The 18741-nt window shown below is 38.2% G+C and overlaps 1 protein-coding gene and 1 non-coding gene across 3 annotated transcripts in view; one reads left to right on the forward strand and one right to left on the reverse strand.

Moving 5' to 3' along the window:
- Positions 1-18741, reverse strand: part of ELOVL7 (ELOVL fatty acid elongase 7) — an 83731-nt gene that overhangs the window by 31280 nt on the left and 33710 nt on the right. The gene's annotated exons all lie outside the window — the stretch shown is intronic.
- Positions 10950-11048, forward strand: LOC123648755. The gene has a single exon (XR_006738769.1). It is a non-coding gene; the product is annotated as a small nucleolar RNA U13 (small nucleolar RNA).

The following is an 18741-nucleotide window of genomic DNA, read 5'->3' on the forward strand; positions in this document are numbered from 1 at the left end:
AGATATCATAAATCTTCAATAATTAAAACAGTGTGGCACTGGCACATAGAGAGACAAACATATGGAACAGAACATCCAGAAATATACAAAATACACTTGGGGATTGAGAACCGTATTTCACTAATTCTAAGATGTATACTTTCTCATATTTTAATATCTCTGGAATCAAGGTACACCTTACAAGTGAATGGTGTGTCATAAAATTGCTGGTATATTTGATTCAAAGCCATATGGTGGGAAGATGAAAAAGTTCTAGAGATGGATGGTGGTGATTCTTGCACAACAATGTGTATGTACTTTTTTTTTTTTAGCTTATAAACAACAGAAATTTATTTCTCACAGTTCTAGGAGTTGAGAGGGCCAAGATCAGAGTGCCAGCATGGTCGGGTTCTGGTGAAGGCCCACTTTCTCATACATGGCACTTTTTTTACTGTGCCTCACATGGTGGAAGAAGTGTAAATGTACTTAATGGCACTGAACTTCAAACTTAAAAGTGGTTAAAATGATAACCATTTAAGTTAAAATATAAATTAAATGGTAAAAATAGTAAGTATATTTTACCACAATTTAAAAGATCCTTTAGGGTTGCCACAGGAAAATTCAGACTTTCTCCTAAAGCATTCTAAGCTATTTTATTTATATAAATAAAATAAAATAAATACATATATGACATATGGTATATGATAAAGGTGGCATCTCAAATCATTGGGCACTAGATTATACCAGCTCTTAATCAATAAATAGCGTGGTACAACTGGATAGCCTTCTGAAAAACAAGTTCAATCCAAGCATTATGTTATAAACTAAGATAAACTTCAGAGAGATCAAAGACTTAAGAAAAATAGAACCATGAAAGCATCAGATGAAAACATGGGAGAAGACTTTTATAACCTTGGAGTGAGACAGGCCTAATTGTGACTTAAAATTCTGAAGACATAAGAAAGGGCAAACAAATTTAACCATAAAGGACAAACAGTAAAAAATACGTTCAATTCATATCACAGACAAAGGCTACTCTCCCTAATATATAAAGAGTTTCTAGAAATTGATAAAAGACCTAGACGTCAAGAAGAAAATAGGCAAAGTTCACAGAGAAGGAACTACAACATATAAAAAGGCTCTTCCTCATATGAAAAGTTGTGTAACTTTAATCATAGAAATGTGCCATATTTTTTATCTATCGAATGGGCCAAAATCCAAGCATTTTTTAATCAATCAGATGGGCCAAAATCCAAATGTGTTAACTCTGTTAGCAGGACTATGGGAAATTCTGTCTTCATTCATTATTGGTGGGAGTACAAATCAGTACAATCCTTAGTAAGGAAATTTGGCATTATTGGTCAAAATTATAAATGCATATTTTTAAACCCAGCAATCCTACTTCTAGAAACTGATCCTATAGGTATACAGAATGGCATATATCAAGTATATTCGTTGCATCAGTTAGTGAGAGCAAAAGCCTGGAAACAACCCAAATGTCCATTAATAGAGAGCTGCTTAATAAATGATAATACATCTATGCCCATGAAATATTATGCCATCGTAAATAAGAATGAGGAACCTCTTCATGTCCTGATATGAAAAGATTTCTTTTTTTTTTTTGAGACAGAGTCTCACTTTGTTGCCCGGGCTAGAGTGAGTGCTGTGGCGTCAGCCTAGCTCACAGCAACCTCAAACTCCTGGGCTTAAGCGATCCTACTGCCTTAGCCTCCCGAGTAGCTGGGACTACAGGCATGCGCCACCATGCCCGGCTAATTTTTTCTATATAGATTTTTAGCTGTCCAAATCATTTCTTTCTATTTTTGGTAGAGACGGGATCTCACTCTTGCTCAGGCTGGTCTCGAACTCCTGACCTCGAGCGATCCACCCGCCTCGGCCTCCCAGAGTGCTAGGATTACAGGCGTGAGCCACCGGCCTCCCAGAGTGCTAGGATTACAGGCGTGAGCCACCGCGCCCGGCCCTGATATGAAAAGATTTCTAAGGTAAATCTCCATGTGAAAAAAGCAAAGGAAAGTATAGAATTTAAAGATGGTTACCTTATATACAGAAAAGGAGAAAAGGAGTATGAATATAAATTTACATTTATTCATATTAGTATAAAAGGAACTCTAAAAAAGTAGACATGGAAAAGGGAATGGGGCACAAATTGGGCTGCAGGAGTAGAAGAAAGACCTTATACTGTTGGGTTTTGGCTCATGAATATTTTACCTATCTAAAAAAAAAAAGAATGAGATTGGCTGCACATTTACTGAACATTCTTATTTAAGCACCCATACACAAATACACATGCATACAAAATAGGGATTTTGTCTAAATTCTTCAAGTGCCCATTCCAAGGATCTCTCCAAGTCCAGGGAGGCATCTCAGCATGGCTCTGATCTGGTACACCCCGTGTCCTCAAGCTGAGTTCAGACTCAAGATTGGTCTTGCCAGAGTCTGCCTGGACTCTTACTTTCCTAATGGATTGTTTCTACAGCAAAGGTATGATGTAGGGTTATGAGTAGGGGGTCTGGGGTCACAAAGAATCCCATCACTTAACAGCTGGGTGACTCTGGGCAAAATTACAGCTCAATTTCTTCATCTGTAAAACAGGAACTCCATAGCCTACCAAGATAAAACAAACTAACTCACAGAGTTGTTCTGAAGACCAGATGAGATAATATTATAAAGTTTGTGGCACAGAATATGATAAAGAATGAACATTCAATCAAAATCAGCCATTTATAATTTAGAGAGATAAGGTGTGCCAATTTAATTGGAAGACACCTGGCTAAACCCATTATCTAGTACAGTTGAATGGCAGTTTATGGAACAAATCTAGAAAAAACTCCACTACTGTTATTTTAAGAGTTGGTATGTAACAGATTATGTATGATTCTTCCCTTGGTATGAGTGTTTTAGACCATGCAAAAGGCTACTTTCCCTACCTCACGTTAACCACTGATATACCAAACCTCAAGCCATTATTCTCATAATTAAACTGCCAAAATAATGCTGTTTAAGTTATTCAGAATCAGAGTGAACAATTCTAATTCTATAAGGCATATGGCAGGGTTACCTTTCAGAGTGTTACTCTGTTTTCTGTGCGATTTCCTCCTCCTCTTTTCTTTCACTAGCTCCACATAGGCCATTTCCCCTCCCCAGCCCTCAATGAAGCACAAAGACTCAAAGAAACCAGTCTAACGCAGGTCAGAAATATTCATAGGCAGCAAAGAAAGCTGGTTTCTCCAAACCCAAGGACTACATAAGACTGAGATGGAGGAAGTGGGGAAGCTAGTCAGAGGAAGAACTCAAACTGGATGTGGCAGGAATAGATGTCATCAAAGCAAGCAAGAGATGAAGGACTATAGAGGTATGAAAGGGATCCATTAGCCCCAGCTTTCTGGAGTATGGACTCCTTTCTCACTGATGTGTTGTTTGTAGATAACCTGCTATCCAACAGTCCTTAATACCTGTAGGCCCACCAGAAGTATTTTGCTTAGAGATGGGAATGACAGTAAAACCTGATCCCTTTACCTTATTGGGATTGAACACAAACTGCTGAGAATTTCCTCATAAGCTGAGACAGTGATGGACTGGACACCAATGTTACACTGTGGGGACTGTATGAAGCTCACCAGACTATTGCACACAAGATGGTCTCTAGAGAACTGGATAGAGGAGGAAGAGTCCAAAATATGATCAACAAACTTATCCTCCTGATGTCAAAGGATAGCCTCATCCCTTGGGGTAGAAGGCCTGACCATGGCCTGATCTGTTGCGTTTAGTGGAAGTGCCCCATAGCCCAAACATGGCCCGTCAGCCTGCAAGGGAAGCATGTCACCAGAGCACCCCTCACCTAGAGAAGTTATTCCTTCTACTACTGGAGAAAATTATCATTTAACACTGATACTACTTTCAGGAGAGGGTACACCAGGGCCAGGTAGAGAGGCTTTTGAACCTTGGCTGGGTAATAAGATAGAGGTTACTTTGGTGGTAAGTATGAGAGTCTTAGAAACACTAGAGGTTGATGGAATACTCAAGAGGTGCAGCTGTTGAGGTCACTGGTGCCTCTAAGAAGCATGCCCTATGGCACTGTCACAGATTGCTGAATTATGCCCTAACAGACTTTTCAAGGAACAGAGAGCTGGAACAGAGAGTTGATTAATTGCTTAAACTATTGGCAGAAGACTGGAGAGAGATCATCAAGGGATTGAGGAGTGGTAGGCACTAATGATGGGTCACAAGTGGTTTGGAGTTCAGATTGTTCTCCGACAAGCATCCACTCTACTTTCCAATGCATAAGTTAAAGAAGTTGGTATCATACTTCAGAAGTTCACAAATCTACTTAATATTTGCATACTATGATCATTAGATTGGAATTTCTCCAAGGAAGAGCAGCAACCAGTGAATAGGACAATACTGCTGAAGTTGTTAGCTCAGACCTGGGAGGCACTGGGAGAAAGATGGACTCACTGGACTGAACTCCAGCATCTTCAAAGTGCTAGCTCAACATTGCCCTAAGCAAGCAGCCACCAAATATCAGGATGATATGCTGCTATCTACAGAAAGATCAAGACTGAGTAGAGGAACAAGATTTGGGTTTAGGAGTAGCATCCACAGAGCCCTGGAATTATTAGAGCTCAAGAGCTTTAATTTGGCAGACTCATGCTATCCAAGAAATGAAGTACAGACTTAAAACTCCAAACCAGAGTAATATCTTATCCTGCTGCTAAGGGAATGTAGGCCACTTACAAAATGAGCAACAGAGGACAGAAGAGAGAGGTCCTTGTCCTTTTTTGGGAGGACTCTCAGAGGACTTAATTGTCTGAAATTATCTACTTGCAAGACCACATTAAAGAACTGCTAACTGGCCAGCCCAGTGACTCACACCTGTAATCTTAGCACTCTGGGAGGTAGAGGCAGGAGGATTGCTTGAGGTCAGGAGTTCAAGAACAGCCTGAGCAAGAACAAACCCCCATCTCTACTAAAAGTAGAAAAAAAATTTAGTCAAACATGGTGGTGCACACCTATAGTCCCAGCTACTCAGGAGGCTGAGGCAGGAAGATCGGTTGAACTCAGGAGTTTGAGGTTGCTGTGAGCTAGGTTGATGCCAAGGCACTCTAGCCTGGGTGACAGAGCAACACTCTGTCACAAAAAAAAAAAAAAAAAAGAAGAAGAAGAGGAAGAAGTACTAATTAACCAGCATAATATCCAAGTCCTAGAGCCCTTGATTGTGAAAAAGAAGGAAGTAGACTAAAAAGAGAAGTGCTTGCACCATAACATTAACTGACCATATTTTTAGTAGTTGTTAGAGATCAGAGTCCAGCAACAAAGCTGTGGAGAGATTGAGAAGAAGGTAATCACAATAAATGAGAAAGTAGTAACTGGAATTTGGGGCTACTTTAGACCATAAGGCAGTAGACTAATCGCCACACCTTCATTAAGGGTAGAAGAGACAAGGAGGAAGAGAGAAGGCTCCCTGTCAGAGCTCAAGCCTGCCTCCAAAGGCCTGAAGAATGTATAGCAGGATTGGAGGAAACAGGAGCTCATTGATGGGGTACTGGTGCTGGTACCTCATTGCCCAGCACCTGCAACTGCCCCACAAATCCTGACCCTTGATTTTGACAATATCACACGGTGCCTTGGTCCTTTGGTAAAGAAGGAACTTAATCTACCCAGGTTAGCTTCTTTGGGCCCAAATTAAAGATGTCAAGTCCAAATGTAAGAAATATACCTGTTTTCATGTATAGAGTAGAAGGCCCTTCCCACAGGGCAGATTACTTGGAGACTATTCAAAGCCACAAGCTGCTTATGTTAGCACAATGAAGACCTAACCCCAAAGCACAGAGAGTGCACTTGAGGCACCTGATCACTTTTTCCTCTTTGCTCTCTATCTCAACAGTGCTCAGAAGGCAGAACCCATTTGGGAGAACATCTTGCTGGAATTCATTTTCAACTCTGATGAGACCTCAGAGTTGCCTGTGGTTAGAAGTACTTGGCAGGAGCACAGAAATCTAAAACCATGGCCAGTCATTTCCAGGTGGACCCTCAAATGTAGGGATTTTTCCAAACCCTGCACAATACACTAGGGACACTCTCCCTGAGGGAAAGGAGTGGTGGAATCAGCATATGGCTTTCCTAGGGCATGCCTATAATCTAGGAACAGAGCAGTATGGTTTTGCCCTTTCTCTTTTGATATTTGGGAGGTTCCGTGCTCCCTATTGATCCCTACTTTGGGACTCAGACATCAGGGGTAAACCTGGAAGAACAGAACTGTCTAGATGCTGCTCAAGGACACACAAACTGAAATGAGCTACAGGAAGGGCCCAGCACAGGGATGGAGCTCTGTGGTAGAACTGGGGACTGAAGGATAAAAACAAAACAGCTAACCCTTATGTAGAAAGCTATGTGTGGCCTCGTATTTGGTGGGGAGGGGGGGTTGAAACTTTACCCTTGTACAGAGTAAGGGAGGAGAGGGGGACAGGGAAATCAAGCTATTCCACAGAAATTATAATTGTTCATTGGAAAACTAATAAGAGAAACTCGCCTTCAAATGCAGAAGGTGCTGTGAAGGGCAGAGAGCAGGAGCAGCATCAGAGTGAAAAGGAAAAGGCAGCCAACACTGATTGATTAGAAACGGAGGAAGAAGTCTTAGGGAGAAAAAAATCCTGAGATAAGATAAATCAGTAAGAGTGCAAAGATTGCTAGGGGAACTTCCACCTAGATATTAATCCATGCATGTCATGGTGTTCCCCTCCCCTTCTGTTTTCTCACTGAAACTGGTTTTTCCCTCCCATTCTCACCCTCTATATTTATGCAGAAAAAGCCTCAAAGAGGTCATGAGCCCAAGTGCTGGAGAGAACGATTTGGGTGCTTGAGTTTGTTCCTTCCCCATGATTTAGTACAGCAAAGGCTGGAGGAAAGCAACTAGAAATTTTTAAATGTATTAAAATGTGAGAAATGACTATAAAGTGATAATTTGTTTAAAGCAGGATTTCTCAACCTCAACAGTATTGACATTTTGGGTCAGATAATTCTTAGTTGTGGGCAACTGTTCTGAGCACTGTGGGATATTTAGAACCAACCCTGGCTTCTATCCACTGGAGCCAGATACAAGCCCTTTCTCGGTTGAGACAATCAAAAACGTCTCCAGAAATTGCTAAGTGTCCCCTGGGGGTCAGAAGCCTCCCGACTTAAAAACCTCCCCGACTTAAGAATCGTTGGTTTAAAGTAAACTACCAAAACATATTTATCCAAATAACAGATTGCTTCAGAGTAGTTATTTTGGCAATTATAGATTTATTTCAGTGATGCTTTTGTTAAAACAATTTTTGAGATTTTCTTTAAAATTCAACTTCAAAAAAAGAAAAAAAGGAATGAAATAAAAAAAGAATAAACACACAAAAAAGAAACAACCTCAGAGCTTTTCAGAATTTCATTTAAATGGTTTTAAGGAAGTGAAAATCAGTCTACTGCCTCTAAAAAACAAGTTCATAACTAATCAAAAGTTAAATGCAGTTCAGCAGTAAATGGATCAAGCTGGGCTATACCTTTATCAGTGGGGTGGGAGCTGGGTTTAATAATAAAGTAATTTACTACTGACATTTTAAGATTATGGTTTATAAAATGAGAACAATTCCAAAAAAAAAAAACAAACGCAAAAAACAAGTCCAGAAATCTTTAGGGCTATGGCAATACCAGTGGAATAAATATATAGTAGCCTGAGGTAACAATTTTTTAGGAAACACTCATTCAGATGTATACATTCCAGCAAAATAGTTTAAATCACTTGTGTCTTTATCATCTCTTATAAACTCCAATTAAAAGCATGTGAGATCAGGCAAAGAAAGTGGCTCACGCCTGTAAATCTGTCACCTTGGAAGGCCAAAGTGGGAGGATCGCTTGAATCCAGGAGTTTGAAACCAGCCTGAGCAACATAGCAAGACGTTGTCTCTATAAAAAATAGAAAAATCTGCCAGGCGTGGTGGCATGGGCCTGTAGTCCCAGCTATTCGGGAGGCTGAGGCAGGAGGATCACTTGAGCTTAAGAGTTCAAGATTACAGTGAGCTATGATCACATCACTGCACTCTAGCCTGGGCAACATAGTGAGAGAAAAAAAAGCATGTGAATCTAGGAGATGTAGGAGTCTCTTTGAACCTATTCTGGTTCAGAGGACTATCCGATTCACAAATTGTTCTTTGCTCAATTAAACTCTGTTAAATTTAAAAGTGTGTACCAATGGTATCAGAAGAAAAAAGAAGAAAGATACAAAGAGATGAAGCAAATAAATAAATAAATAACTAAAAAGCAAGTGAATCTAGAATGTAGAACAGGCTCAGTGAAAAATTATTTTAAATGACAAATTTTTAAATTTGTTAATTACTACATATGTATGTGTGTATGCTGTAATAAATACTTTATATATATATATATATATATATATATATATACACACACACACACATTACAGAAGCAAAAATACGTGTCCACTATGCCTACCACAAAGGATTTTGTGTTTTGTTTTGATGTTTCATATATATATTAACTTATATTTTTCCTTGGTATTTCCTTTATCACCCCCTCTCCTTTTTGCCATTTCTCTCTATTTAATAGCTAGGTTGTGCACACTGCCTTGGAAATAAAAGAGAATAGAAGGCAAAGAAACAAAGTTTTATCCTAGTTCGGGGTTACAAAAGCTTAGGTACTTAGCCATACAGAACTCAGGGCATAGATAAGAGGTTTCCATGCCTCCTAGCACAGAAGACCACGCTTCAGGCTTGGGAGAGGGGAGAGTCAAAGGGAAAGCAATTAGTGCAGATCCGACAGAGAAGGGCAATGAGCCCTGAGGAGGTGTCAGGTAGGATGATGGGGACTGAGAGCAGGAGAGGTCAGGCCCTATTGCCTGGGCAGAGTGGGACAGGTGACCAGTGGGGCTTTAGGCAACCACTGGAGTCTAACAGACAAATAGAGAACATTCTCACCAACAGCAGAAGGATACACATTCTTCTCAAGTGAACACAGAACATTTGCCAGGACAGATCACATGGTGAGCCACAAAACAAGTCTTAACAAATTTAAGAAGACTGAAATTATATCAAGTGTCTTTTCTGATCACATGGTATGAAACTAGAAATCAATAACAGGAAGAAAACTGGAAAATTCACAATTATGTGGAAAGTGCAAGATATACCTGACAACTCATGGGTCAAAAAAGAAATCAAAAGGAAAATTTTTAAATATTAAAATGGAAATACAACTTATCAAAACTTATGGGAAACAGCAAAATCAGTTCTAAGAGGGAAGTTTATAGTGAAAATGTCTATATTAGAAAAAAAGAAAGATCTTAACTAACTTACCATTACATCTCAAGGAACTAGAAAAAGAAGAACCAAGTCATCAGAAGGAAGGAAATAACACAGCTCAGAGTAGAAATAAATGAAACAGAGACTAGAAAAACAATAAAAAGATCAATAAAACTAAGAGTTGGTTTTTTTGAAAGCTAAACAAAATTGACAAACCTTTAGCTAGACTAAGAAAAAAAGAAAGAAGACTCAAATAAAATCAGAAATGAAAGCAGAAACATTACAACTGATACCACAGAAATGCAAAGGATCATAAGAACTACTATGAAAAACTATAAACACATCTTAGAAGAAATGGATAAATTCCTAGAAATGTATAACCTACCAAAACTGAATCATGAAGAAACAGAAAATCTGAACAGACCAATAACAAAAAAGAAGATCAAATCAGTAATCAAAAACCTTCCATAAGAGAAAAGTCCAGGACCTGTTAGCTTCACTGCTGAATTCTACCAAAAATTTAAAGAAGAATAGTGATTCTTCTCAAACTCTTCCAAAAAACTGAAGAGGAGAGAATACCTCCAAACTCATTTCAGAAGGCCAGCATTACCCAGATACCAAAGCCAAACAGGAACACTACAAGAAAACTACAAGCCAATATCCCTGATGAACATAGTTTCAAAAATCCTCAGCAAAATACTAGCAAGCCAAATTCAATAGCACATAAAAGGATCATTCACTGTGATCAAGTGAGAATTATCCCTGGGATGCAAAGATGGTTCAACAAATGCAAATCAGTAAATGTGATATGCCACTTTAACAGAATGAAAGACAAAAAACCACATGATCATCTCAGTAAATACAGAAAAAGCATTTGACAAAATTCAACATCCTTTTATGATAAAAACTCAACAGACTAGGTTTAGAAAAAACTTACTTCAAAGTAATAAACAATATATATGAAAAGCTAACATCATACCCAACAGTGAAAACTTGAAAGCTTTTCTTCTAAGATCAGGAACAAGACAAGGATACCCACTCTTACTTCTTCTCTCTTGCTTTCTTTTTTGTTTGTTTGTTTAAATGGTAGAAATTTATTTCTTACAGTTCTTGAGGATGGAAGTTCAAGATCAAGGTGCCACCAAAGTAGGTAGGTCTCATTTTGAGGCCTCTTCTCTTGGCTTATAGGTGGCAACCAACTCATTGTGTGCTTGCATGACTTTTTTCCTGTACTCTCACCAATTCTATTCAACATAGTACATTTGGTCCTCCATATCAACGGGATGTGTATCTATGGACAGGAAGGGCCAACTATACATATTTTGGTTGAATCTCCAATGTGGAACCTGTAAACATGGAGGGCCTACCGTACTATATAAGAAACTTAAGCATTCTTAGACTTTGGTATCCCAGGAGGGTCCTAGAACAAAACCCCCATAGACACAAAAGGCCAACTGTACTGGAGGACCTAGCCAGAACAATCAGGCAAGAGAAGAAAATAAAAGACATCCAAATCAGAATGGAAGAAGTTAAAGTGTCTCTGTTTGCAGATGACAGGTTCTTACATCCTAAAAACCCTAAAGACTCCAATAAAAAACTGTTAGAAATAATGAATGAATTTATTAAAGTCACAGGATACAAAATCAACATAAAAATCAGTAGCAGATCCCTTTTGTAGTTTATAAGCACAACAATTGGGTTTTCACTCTGTTGTGTGAGATATGCCTCCCTCAAACCTCACCTTGTCACATTACCTGTCTGATACGAAAAAATAAATCAGTGGCACTTCTACATGCTAATGACAAACTATCTGAAATAGAAATCAAGAAAGCAATCCCTTTTAAAATAACTACAAAAAATAAAATACTTCACAATAAATTTAACCAAGTAGGTGAAAGATGTGTACATAGATGACATGGATGAGAATAACTGAAGACACCAATAAATGAAAAGATATCCTGTGTTCATGAATTGGGAGAATTAATTTTGTTAAAATGTCTGTATTACCCAAAGTAATCTATAGATTCAATGCAATCCCTATCAAAACTCCAATGACAATTTCCACAAAAACAGAAAAATAATGCTAAAATACATACGGAATCACAAAAGATCCCAAGTAGCCAAAGCAAACTGGAGCAAAAAGAACAGAGATGGAGGCATCACACTACCTGATTTCAAAATATACTATAAGCCTGTAGTAATCAAAAAAACATGGTATCACTTCCGTGGTATCACTTTCTTTAAGCTAAAGAAAACAAAAGCAAAAACAACATATGGCACTGGTATAAAAACAGACATATAGACCAATGGAACAGAATAGAGAGCCCAGAAATAAACCCATGCACTTATGGTCAACTGATTTTCAATAAAGTCGCAATAACATAATGGGGAAAGGACAATCTCTGCAGTAAATGGCATTGGGACAAATGGATATTCACATGCAGTAGAATGAAATTAGACCATTATCTTATGTCAGGTACAAAAATCAACTCAAACGGATTAAAGATTTAAACATAAGACCTGAAATTGTAAAACTACTAGAAGAAAACATAGGGGAAAAGCTCTATGACATTTGTCTGGGCCAAGATTTTATGGATACGACTCAAAAGCACAGGCACCAAAAGCAAAAATAGACAAATTGATCACATCAAATGAAAGAGCTTCTGCACAGCAAAGGAAACAATCAACAGAATGAAGACAATCTACAGAATGGGAGAAAATACTAGCAAACCGCATATCTCATAAGGAGTTAATATCTAAAATATATAAGGGACTCAAACAACTCAATAGCAAGAAAAAAAAAGCCCAATTTTAAAATGGCAAAAGAACCTAAATAGACATTTCTCAGAAGACTTACGACTAGCCAATAGGTAAATGAAAAAAATGTCCAACATCACTGATCATCAGGAAAATGCAAATTAAAACCACAATGAGATATCACTTCATACCTATTAGAATGGCTAGTATCAAAAAGACAAAGATAACTGTTGACAGGAATGTGGAGAAAAGGGAACCCTTGTACACTATTGGTAGGAATGTAAATTAGTACAGCTATTATGAAAAACAATATGGAGGTTCCTCAAAAAATTAAAAATGGAACTACCATATGATCCAACAATGTCATTTCTGGATATATATCTAAAGGAAATATAACCAGTATATTGAAGACATATCTGCACTCCCATGTACACTGTAGTATTACTCACAATAGCCAAGATGATGGAATCAACCTAAGTGTCCAAGTGAATAAAGAAAATGTGGTATATATATACAATGAAATACTATTCAGCATTTTAAAAGAAGGGAATCTTGTCATTCACAAAAACAGGGATGAACCTGGAAGATATTATGCTAACTGAAATAAACCAGGTATAGAAAGATAAATATAGTGTGATTTCACTCACATATGAAATCTAAAAAAGTTGAACTCACAGAAGCAAAGAGTAGAATGGTGGTTGCCAGGGGCTGGGAGTAGGGAAATGGAGAGATATTGGTCAAAGGGCATAGTTTCAATTAGACAAAATGAATAAGTTCCAGAGATTGATTATAGGCTCTCCAATGCCTACAGTTAATAGTAATGTGTTGTATACTTGAAAATTACTGAGAGTAGATCTTAAATGTTCTCACACAAAAAATGATAAGTATGTGAGGTCTGGATATGTTCATTAGTTTGATTTAATCATTTCATTTTATATATATATATATATATATATATATATATATATATATCAAAACATCACATTGTATACTGTAAACATGTACATTTTTTATTTGTCAATTATACCTTAATAAACCTGGGGGGAAATTATGTTCTCACACAGCTGACTTCATCAAGTGATATTTGAAACCATTTCCTTTAGGTGTGGGATCAGGTCAGTACAATTTTTCCATCTGCTTTATCCCTTATGTTAGTGGTTTTTAGACCTGGTTGAAAATCAGAATCACCCAGAAAGAGATTTGGATTCGGTTAGTGTTTGGGAAAATTCTGATAATGGACCAGGTTTGGGAAACTTTTCTTAATACCTCATAAATCATTCTCAGACATGACAACATCAACAATACAAGAACAGGCATAAAACATGTGACAAAGGATTCTGTGAATGGAGGTCACCTAGACATGATAAAGCATCTGGGTCAAGAAGGGAATGAACAGGAGGGGTAATCAATATTGGAAAAGATTAATCTGGTGATTCAAAAGAACTCACAATGGATGTGAACAGATCTTTGAGTCAGCACATACAGCAAGGATATAATAGTTTACATCCTCTTATTTTGAGGGGTGAAATAAGCGTGAAGTTCTCAAGCATCTGTGAAAGAGAAAATCACTAACTACTTCTTCAGTCTTAATAAATTACAGAAAATTAGACCATAAGCCTTATTATTTAGGCAAATAAAACTGATTGAGACAAATACCAAATAAGGATACGAAATATCTTTCTGTTTTTTCAAATGGAAATGTTACAGAATCAGGGAAGATGCTTTTGACTGCAAGTAACAGAATGCTCAACTCAAAATGGCTTAACCCATAAGGGGATGTGTTATCTCATAAAACAAGAAGTCCCAAAATATGGCAGTTCTTCTGGGTTGGTAAAGTTCTGTTTTGTTGTTTTTATGGAAAATGATAGTGGCAGCCATTCCAAATACCACATTCTCATACACTTTCATTTACAGTGATAAAAGGGAATTTTCTTTGTGTCTCAGAGCTTCAAAACCCTTCTCGATGTTTCACAGAAGGCCCTTAAATGTCCCTTCCAAGAAATGCATTACATGCCAACATCTAAATCAAGCACTGAAAAAGGAATGGGACTTCAGTGATTTCTTTGTTAATTTGTGTTGTATTTACCCCCCTCCTCACCCCTCAAGTCGTACGGAAAAGTACATGGGCTCAGGGAAGAAGGAGAACTCTGAACTAAGGAGGAAGACTGGTTAGCCACAAGGAAGAAGGGGGGTTAGCACTGAGAAAAAATGTTGGCTCTAACCGTGCCTTAAAGAGATTACCCTGCAACACTATTTCAAATATGAACTGAAGCTCAGACAACCTAAGCCCATCCAGGTGCTCTCTACCCTTCCTGTTGATATGTGCTCAGGATAAAGTAATCTTGATTTTTGTTCAAACAGAACACGATTAATAAGTGAATAAGTTAAGCATGCTTCATAGCACCATAGAAGACTTTCTAGTGACTTTTATATATCTGCTATTTAGAATTATCTTGTGCCATAGTCTTTCTGATACAGATAACACAATATAAATCTATAAACACAGAGAGCACAGGGTTGGGAGTATTATACACTTCTAATTGTTGTTATACCATTTCCATGAACTTATGTTATTCTAACTGGTACACAGCATATTTAAATATAATGGGCATTTCACACACCCCAATAACAACCACATAGTAGTATATATTAACACTCTTTCTATATAAATAGACTCAGGTTTATCTTAAACTCAGGTTTAAGAGTAGTCATGCCCATGTCAAGCAGGACCTCAAAGCAAATATCTTTACCACCCCTTCCATTCCTTACCACTCCATTATTTGAGCTTGATTTTCACTTCCTCATTTTCCCCTCATACAGGGTCTTACTAAGATTTAGATGTCTCTGGAAAAGATAACATATGCATGACCCACCAGACTAATTCAAATTACAGTCCTGTTTGGCTCAAGCTCTGCAGCAGCATCATGACTCTTCAGTTTGAGCCAAGAGGCAGACAAACTTTAGCTTAGATGTTCACTTAACCACCTCAACATGTTAACAAGATAACTTGTTAGAAATGAAGAAGTCCTAGAAGTCAACAGTATTAGCAATAGGCCCCACTAGGAAACATTCACGTAAAAGGTTTTACAATTCATGTAAAACCTTTAGCACATTGCTAAACATTGTGCTAGTTATTGGCTTATTATGACTCTTATGATAACAGAGGGCCTCCCAATCTAAGCAGAGCAATCACTATTCTTCCCAAGAGTCTGCTTGCAATTCAGCAATCTATAATTGGAGAGACAAGGCAAACTTACAAAAGAGTCAGAGAATCTTTTGGGTAAATAAAGGATCCATTCAAATCATCATCAGGTGTAAGCTGAGTGGTAGGCGGTGGGAAGTAGGAGGATGAAGACAGGGCCATGCTCTCAGGCAGCCTCAACATCTGCAAAGAGTCTAGATTCCAGGATAAGTAAATCTCACAAAAGAAATGCATCCTAAAAACTGTATGGATGACAGTGACCACAGGGACTGATTGAGAATATTTCTGTGCCAGAAATAAGTATCTCACAGGCAGTTTAATTCCTATTTGTAATCTAAGTCCTAGTACAACGCCTTGAATTAAAACAGGTGCTCAATAAATATCCGCTGGATGAATTTTAAAATGTTGTAAACTCAGGAAAGTAAGGCAAGGCGAGGGGGCCAGATCAAATGCTCTGTTCCTTCAGCCTTCTTCCCTACTTTTTTCAAATGAATGCAAAATACTTCTCTCATTAACCTTCTCTTCACATAGGAAGTAACTTTTGACCATCCATTATTGTACAAGGAAGTGCTGAGCAGGATACAGTATTATTTTTTAAGTATAGTTCCTGAATTCAAACAGCTTTCCATATTGCAGGTAAAAGATACCCACTCAGATACCTACAGTGCAAAGCAGAATGCAGGGTCATGCAAACAGTTCATACAGAATACAAAAGCCATTAGGAATGAAGGGTCGCATCTGGCACATGTGACCCAGAAGAAAAGCATAATGGAAGACAGGATACCTGAGCTGAGACTTGAGAATAAGATTACGATAGGCAAAAAAGGTGTGCACCTGGGAGAGAGGAGAGGCATGCCTCACAAGCAGAGAGACCTTCAAGGGAAAATTCATTCATTTATTCAACCAATATTCTTAAGTATTATTATATGCCAAACACTGCTTTAGGTGCCAATGACAGAGTAGAAAACAAAACAAAAATCCTATCTTTGTGAAATTATGGAAAAGTTCCAGGTGTATTTCCAGAATGTTTGTTAGTCCATTTTGGTACATGCACAGGACTAAGGATGGGAACAAAAGAAAGATCAAGACAGCAAAAGTAGATTCTGGTGGTGGGACCTCATTGTGGAGGGAACAAAAGCTGGTTAGCCTAAAGAACTTTATTGAGACTTAGTTCTGTTGACAATAAGGAGGCATTGCAGATTTCTCAACTTGGGAATGTCTTAATCAAAGTGGTGCTTCCAAAAGATTAACTGGGTGGTGTAGTCCAGGGCTGGGCGACAGCGGGCGTGGCTTAATTGTTCTCCTAGGAGAACAATTATGCACTATTGCATCCTACTGGGAAGGAGCCAGAATAAACATCACTTCCTCTGAGATGTTATCACTGATCCAGCCAGTCAGGATTAGGTGCTCCACTAGGGTGTCCTTGAAATAATCTCTCATCTATGAGAGCATTTACTGTATAGTATTACAAATGCCTGTAATCCTTATCTTTTCTACTTATCAAGAGGAAAGAGACTGAGTCTCATTACCTTTGTATTCCCAGTGCCTAGACTAATGCCTGGTTTATAGCAGAAAATATTTGTGGCATGAGTAGATAAGCAAGTGTTATGGATTGAATTGTGTCCTCCCAAAGTTCCTATGTTGAAATCCTGACTCCCAGTACAATACCTCAGAATATGACCTAATTTAGAGAGAGGGTCTTTACAGAAGCAATCAAATTAAAATGAGGTCATTAGGGTGGTTCCTAATCCTATGTGACTGGTGTCTTTACAAAAAAGGGAAATCTGGACCAGGCCTGGTGGCTAATGCCTGTAATCCCAGCACTTTGGGAGGTCAAGGTGGGAGGATCACTTGAGGCCAGGAGTTCAAAACCAGCCTGAGCAACATGGCAGACACACATCTCTGCAAAAAATAAAAAATTAGCAGGGTACGATGGCAAGTGCCTGCAGTCCCAGCCACTTGGGAGGCTGAGGTGGGAGGATCCCTCAAGCCTAGGAATTTGAGGCTGCAGTGAGCTATGATCACATCACTGCACTCCAGCCTGTGTGACAACAGAGCAAGACCCTGTCTTTAAAAAAGGGAACATTGGATACAGACATGCACAGAGGAAGAATGCCATGTGGGCATGAAGATGTCCATCTAGAAGCCAAGGAAAGACCTGGAAGAGATCCTTCCCTCATAGCCCTCAGAGGAAACCAACCATGCTAATACCTTGATTTCAGATTTCCAGTTTCCAGAACTGTGAGATAATAAATTTCTATTGCTTAAACACCCAGTTTGTGGCACTTTACAGCAACCTTAGCAAACTAATATACCAAGTGAAAATGTTCACTCAACTTGAAGAAAAATCTAGAACCGGAGCTCAGGATTAAGGCCTGAATTAACTATAAAGAGGGGTGGTAATTAACATGGGAGCAGAATAAAATCTCTGTGAGAAATAATATAGGAGGAGACATGGCAAAGGGAATTACTTCAGGAAACACCCATGTTTAGGAAACAGAAAAAGAAGCCAAAACAAATATAAACAAGGAATAGTCAGTTCTGGGTACAGTGGTTTATGCCTGTAATCCCAGCACCTGGGAAGGCCAACGTGGGAGCATTGCCTGAGACCAGGAGACTGGGAGTTCAAGACCATCCTGGGCACCATAGGGAGACACAGTCTCTACAAAAAAAAAAAAAAAAAAAAAAAAAGCCACAGTCAGAAAGCTACAGAATGAAGTCTTGGTAGGAGCTCCAAAAAGAAAAATAAATGGTCAGAAAAGAAAATGTAACAGAAACAGTAACAACTGAATTGTATTTTCATTTATAAAGTGTTGTTAAATATCTATACCAAGATTCATTCTACCTCACAGAGTGTATCCCATTTCCAAGAGACACCTTTAATGTATTTTTTTATCTGTTCACCAGTTAAGTGTGGAGCCTCCATTATCAGAATCTATTCTTGAAAGTATAGATCCAGAGTTCTCAGGGTCTTCCGCACCACCAGTACAACTGTGGGAAATCTTACAAGTATCCCCAAATCTGAAGAGAAGTAAACGGACAGGATAGATTCTAATTACAAAGTGCAGCACAGGAGAATTTTGAGGGGTGATGGAAATGTCTGTATCTTGACTATGGTGTTGGCTACATGATTCTATACATGAGTCAAAATACATACCAAAAAAGCAAATTTACTGAATATAAATTTTTTAAAAATTTTAAACAGAAAAGAAAGCAAATTATATATAGGAGAGAAGAAATTTAGGCTATATCAGACTAAAACAGTGTTCAATGTCAACTAGATTCACACTTACAAAGTTTTACTAGGAGAAAAGCATAACTCAGGAATATTATACCTAACTGAGATCTTATTCAAGTATAAAGGCAACAGACATACCTTCTCAAAAATGGAAGAACTTAGGGGATGTATATCCATTAGCCTTCTTGAAAAAAAGATGACATGAAATCTAGTGACTATAGACATGAATCAAAAGAAATAATTTCAGAATGAAGAAGCCC

Source organism: Lemur catta, chromosome 12 (assembly GCF_020740605.2).
Source record: "Lemur catta isolate mLemCat1 chromosome 12, mLemCat1.pri, whole genome shotgun sequence".
NCBI classification, from domain to species: domain Eukaryota; kingdom Metazoa; phylum Chordata; class Mammalia; order Primates; family Lemuridae; genus Lemur; species Lemur catta.